The following is a 6,024-nucleotide window of genomic DNA, read 5'->3' as shown; positions in this document are numbered from 1 at the left end:
GGTGAAGTAAAAGAGCACTGTAAACAATGTTAAATAAATTTCCCTCATCGTGGTCTGATGTGTTACTTAAAAAAATTGTCAGTGGTGTAAAAAGCTTTTGGAAAAACGATTTTTTTTTATTTTTTTTTAGCTCCAGTAAAAGAATGCACTTTTAAGTGATTTCTACTTATAACGACAGTGTTGTGATAATTCATTTATTTCTTTTTTATTGAATTTATTGCGGTGACATTGTTTAATAAAATGATATAGGTTTTGCATCTACAATTTTTTAAATTTTTATTAATTTTTAATTTATTGTGTTTACATGGATTCAAGTGTCCCACTGAATATAACTCCCTCACCCCACCCGTCTCCCTTTTTCCACCCTCTTTGCCCCCCTCCCCCTAATTCCCTCCCTCCTTCCCTCTAGGATTTTCTGTCCTGTTATCTATATCTCTGTGTTATGCATTTATAATTTCTCACTGATATGTGGAATCTAATGGACAAAGTGAACTGAGGAATGGAATAGCGTCAGAGGTGGGGTCATGGAGCAGAGGGACAGCAGTCAGAGGGAAGGGGGATAAGGGGATGGGATCAGAGAAGGTAAAGGGATTAGTGACACTATATATACAATTCTTTAATATATCGTCTGTGTATTGTATTGTGTGTTTACCACCCAAGTCAAGTCTCCCTCCATCACCATCTGTCCCCTTCCTCTCTTCTACCTCCCCCACCCGTTTCCTTCTGGTAATCACCATACCTTTGTCTGTGCCTATGAGGGGTTTATTCTTGTTGCTTAATCCCTTCACCTTTTTTACTTAACCTCTCAGACCCCCCACCCCTTTGATAGCTGTCAATCTGTTCTCTATGAGTCTGTTTTTTCTTTTAGTTTATCTTGTTCATTGAACGTATGGTTCTACATACAAGAGAAATCATATGGAACTTGTCTTTCTCTGACTGGCTCATCTCATATATTGTCCATCCATGCTGTCCCTAAGAGTAAGATTTTCTTCTTTTTATGGCCAAGTAACATTCCATTGTACAAATGTACCACAGCTTTTTTATCCACTTGTCCATGATAATTTATTTAAATACAAACATGTGGAGTAATTACATTTAGAATGTGTCTTAAAGTAACATATTTTCTAACAAAGATACTTCACAAGTGAATTTATATATACAATTTGATTTTATAGTAGGATTCACGTGGTACATAATTTCTCATTTCTCTTTGTTTCTCAATCTTTGCAAAAAAATGTAATACTTCTAGGTTTACATTATATTTACATTGTACCTAGACAAATATTATTTATGCTAATAATATTTTAATTTCTATAAATTATAAGCAGGAGATAATATTTTCTTAAAATGCTCATTCTTTGTATTTATTTGCATAAACACACACACAATCAGATATAATGGGGCCACTTGAACACATGAATTTAACTTTCTATCATTATTACTACAATCATCTATCTAACACTAAATTCCCATATGCTTACCCCAGAAGGAAATCATTGCTCTTTCTAATTTGTGGCATTTTTAATTTGCCTGATTAACATTTGCCTCCTTTGAATTATAAACAAGTTTTAATAATAACCTTATGTTTAGTGAATGACTTTTCCTAACTCTAAATGGGAATGTAAAAGAAAGAAAATGTCACGTGCATTAGAATATGACCTCTAGCTAATTAAATTAAATCAGTTAACAATTTTGAGCAAAGTTAAAAGAACTTTAGATACTTTAGCTCCTATAATAGGGGCAGAAACCCTGTGAGGTTGCATTTCTATTCTCATCTCCCTTTTACAGATGGGAAAAGTGAATTTTTGAGTGTACATGAGTTGTCCAAAGTGAATTTTTCAATGTATATGAGTTGTCCAAGGTCATACAACTAATAACTTAGATTCAGACTATGTTCAGATCCCACTTCTAGTTTCTTTCTATTTTCTTGCTGTAGCTATCCACTGTAAGTCACACTGTATTATTAGAAACATATAAGCTCAATGATTTGCAGATAGTACACTAAACTTGACATATTTCATTCAAATTTATATGGTGTTTGTTGGTACAAAATTTAACTATGTAATGCGTTATTAAATTTTGAAACAGAACATAGTCCGTTTTCTTGTACCACAAACATCATTTAAACTGTTTCTTTCAATGTGATTCTGAATTGTTGTAACTGCCCATATATATATATATATATATATATATATAATATATTTATTTATATAATATATTTATTTATTTATTACATTTAATTTACATATATTTTTATATATAATTTATTTCTGTTTGAACCTTATAGATTAAGACATATCTATTAACAAGATGCTTTAAAGGGCAAGTGATATTTAATACCAGTGGTTCATATTTTTAAAAATTAATATTATCACTTACTAGAAAACATTGTCTTTCCTGTGATTGAATAAAGCAAAAGAACTACCTAGAGCTAGTAATTAATTAGTGTAGCTAACCTGAGAAAGAACTGATATGTGATTGCTGAAAGATACTTTAACTAGTAGTAACTCTCCCACATCCAAATCCCATCTAAGCAATGTGAAGAATACACTGTGGGAGTTACAATTCACGACTGCCATGTCCTATGCTCATGAGAAGCTCTGCAGTGAATGAAATGAGTGGGAACTATAATAACCACATGTAAATATCCTCAGGTAGATCAACATTTCTGTTATTTATACTTGAAACAAGATTTGGAATAGCAAGATTACATAGACAAGTTGTGTTTCATATAAACAAAACATAAAATAAATCAGAATACTTTAACTCCCTAGGTAAATTTGAAATTCAATGCGAAAAAATATACAGTCAAAACAGGTTTGGTTTTTTTTTAATATTTGGGATGATTTCCTAATACTATATTATTTGCTTTATAGCGCTATAGGGAACATTCTTGGTCGAAGTGCCAATGGTAGGCAATAATAATGGGCCATACTCTGTGGAAGGCTGCACTAACTTGTGAATTATTTCTTTTTATATGAGTTTTAGAGAATAGGTGTCCTTGAAGCATATATTGCCATCTACCAATAAAATTCAAAACACATCATAGCAAGAGAGTCACTTTATACACTCCATGAAAATTACTGAATAAAAAGAAAGGCATAGTATTTAACTTATAGTAGTCAACACTAATATTTTTGTTTATTCCATTCTCTTATGTGATTGCCATTATTGATATAATAATTACAGTTAGTGAAAACCAAGTAATATAGAAAACATGCAAAAAAGAAGCAACGTTACTTCCATACATCCTTTTATGAATAACAACAATTTCACTACCTCTCTTTAGAAGCAATGATTTTTAAATGCCTATATTTTGGATTCTCTTGTTTTTCTCCACAATGCTAAGTAATTCGTTGTATTGGCATTTCTTAAAATATGTGCATTAACATTTTTTTCTACGATGTGTAAAATTGAAAACATGTAGAATTTATTTATATCACCCCTTTAATTGTAGTAAATCTGATAATTTTGGTCATTTTTTAAATCAACTAATACTCTAAAAATTAAATTTGTATTTCACTAATTCATGCTTCTATTTACTATTGTTATGAAAAATATTACACATACAAAACTATAGCTGGTCCTAGGTATTTATTTGTGTTTGTGTATTAAATCATATGTCCTAGTATACTGGCATTTGACTATTAGAACATGGGGAAATATGCATCACTATATACTGTATACTGGGTTGTGAGTAGGTTATTAAATGGCTTATATAGCAAGAGGTGGGGTGGATGATACAGGTTAGAATAGGACGGAGAGGCAAAGGAGAGAGCTGACAGAACATGAGAGGGAAAGAAGAGCTGCTCCAGAGTTAGCAGGATTAACATGCTTTGTATACTAATATTAGCAATATTTTAATTGTTTATCTCAATTGTTAACATTAATTAATTAAAAAATTAAAATATTGCTAATATTAGTATACAAAATACCTTAGCTAATTTGAAAGCAAGAATGGTCGAGTATTTTTTGCAAAAGATATAAAAACAGTAATTGAAGGCTCATGTTATAAAAGCCATCCCATCTATATGAAAAGATCTGGTCCAATACTAAGATAAATGACTTTGTACAAATTACATAAACTTTCTGTTTGTTAGTATCCTATCTGTAAAATATAAAATAGGACCTGCTTCATAGGACTGTATTGAGATTCAAATAATTTACTACATGAAATGATCATAGAACACCGGGTAAATAATAAGTTTTCAATAAATGAGGGCTGCTGTTATTGTCATTGCTGTTGTTGTTTTTACACATCTCTTCTTATGACTAGAGTATCACACAAAGAAGCATGTTCATCGTATGAAAGTTGCTTTGTTTTTCTTCAGTTTCCTTCAAAATAGTGTCTTTGTTATACAGTGCTTGTCTCTTTTGTTTTGGAGTTTTATATAATGTCCTTTTATATTTTTTAAAAAAGAAAATGCTTTATTTCCATATCATGACAAATGCTACCTTTCTTTAGTTTATATTTCATGTATTTAAAATAATAGCAATCACAAAATAATTAATCAAGCTCACACAGCCACGATAGACCACATATATAGCATCTATGTCTATATTCTCCACTTTTTCTCTCCTGTTACCACCAAAGAACTGTCTCTATCTTGATTTTGTTTATGCATTTAATTGTATGCTGGGCGGCATATACTAATACTCATGTAAAGATATTACTCAGCCTGACCGGGTGGTGGCGCAGGGGATAGAGCGTCGGACTGGGATGCGGGATGCGGAAGACCCAGGTTCGAGACCCCAAGGTTGCCAGCTTGAGTGAGGGCTCATCTGGTTTGAGCAAAAGCTCACCAGCTTGAGCCCAAGGTCACTGGCTAGAGCAAGGGGTTACTCGGTCTGCTGAAGGCCCGTGGTCAAGGCACATATGAGAAGGCAATCAATGAACAATTAAGGTGTTGCAATGCGCAACGAAAAACTAATGATTGATACTTTTCATCTCTCTGTTCCTGTCTATCTCTCTCTCTCTGTAAAAAAACAAACAAAAAAAATATATTACTCAGTTATCCTTTTTCTTTGCATCATGAATTATTTCAATGAGTTAGCAAATGCACTGTTATTTTCTCCATTATACAGAAAGCAAAATGAAAGAAAACAAATTTGGCCCCAATAAATTGTCTAACTACTTTCACAATTCTATGGCTTTATCACATAATTTTTTGAAGAAAACAGTCTGTATTTGGTAACTCCAAATCTTGTCTCATTTTATGAAAGCCAATTCTTGCCAAGCTTATGCATAACCGCTCCATTGAATAGCTCTAGCCAAGGTTTCCTCCCATCTTCTCATTCATGCATCCCTATGCAATGTGACTTTAGTGTTCCTGGTATTAGTTTATTTTCAGCCCTTGAATCTGGTGTACTTTCATAATAAGAACCTAAGCCCTGGCCGGTTGGCTCAGTGGTAGAGCGTCGGCCTAGTGTGCGGAGGACCCGGGTTCGATTCCCGGCCAGGGCACACAGGAGAAGCACCCATTTACTTCTCCACCCCTCCGCCGCACTTTCCTCTCTGTCTCTCTCTTCCCCTCCCGCAGCCAAGGCTCCATTGGAGCAAAGATGGCCCGGGCGCTGGGGATGGCTCCTTGGCCTCTGCCTCAGGCGCTAGAGTGGCTCTGGTCGCAACATGGCGACACCCAGGATGGGCAGAGCATCGCCCCCTGGTGGGCAGAGCGCCACCCCATGGTGGGCGTGCCGGGTGGATCCCGGTCGGGCGCATGCGGGAGTCTGTCTGACTGTCTCTCCCTGTTTCCAGCTTCAGAAAAATGAAAAAAAAAAAAAAAAAAAAAAAAAAGAACCTAAAACATTTGCTGTTAGCTAGGGGACTGGGCCATGGGGGAAGGTTGAAAAGACAGTAAGCCGTTGGTGAAAACTGAAAGAGCTCTAAAGAAGCATGTGCCAAGTACAAAATGTTCTGATAAAACGGTCTACTGGAAAGTTCTGTCCATTTTTGGAATAAAACAAAATACAAATTTTTCTTACTGTCAATAAACTTTACTAAATAATATAATTGCCATTATT

At 34.3% G+C, this 6,024-nt stretch overlaps 1 non-coding gene across 1 annotated transcript; it reads left to right on the top strand.

Moving 5' to 3' along the window:
- Positions 1-5,388: 5,388 nt before the first annotated feature.
- On the top strand, positions 5,389-5,464 carry TRNAT-AGU (transfer RNA threonine (anticodon AGU)). The gene has a single exon. It is a non-coding gene; the product is annotated as a tRNA-Thr (tRNA).
- The last annotated feature ends 560 nt before the right edge of the window (positions 5,465-6,024 follow it).

Source organism: Saccopteryx leptura, chromosome 1 (assembly GCF_036850995.1).
Source record: "Saccopteryx leptura isolate mSacLep1 chromosome 1, mSacLep1_pri_phased_curated, whole genome shotgun sequence".
NCBI classification, from domain to species: Eukaryota; Metazoa; Chordata; class Mammalia; order Chiroptera; family Emballonuridae; genus Saccopteryx; species Saccopteryx leptura.
Note: the sequence above shows the minus strand (reverse complement) of the source record. Positions and strands in the feature narration are given on the sequence as shown.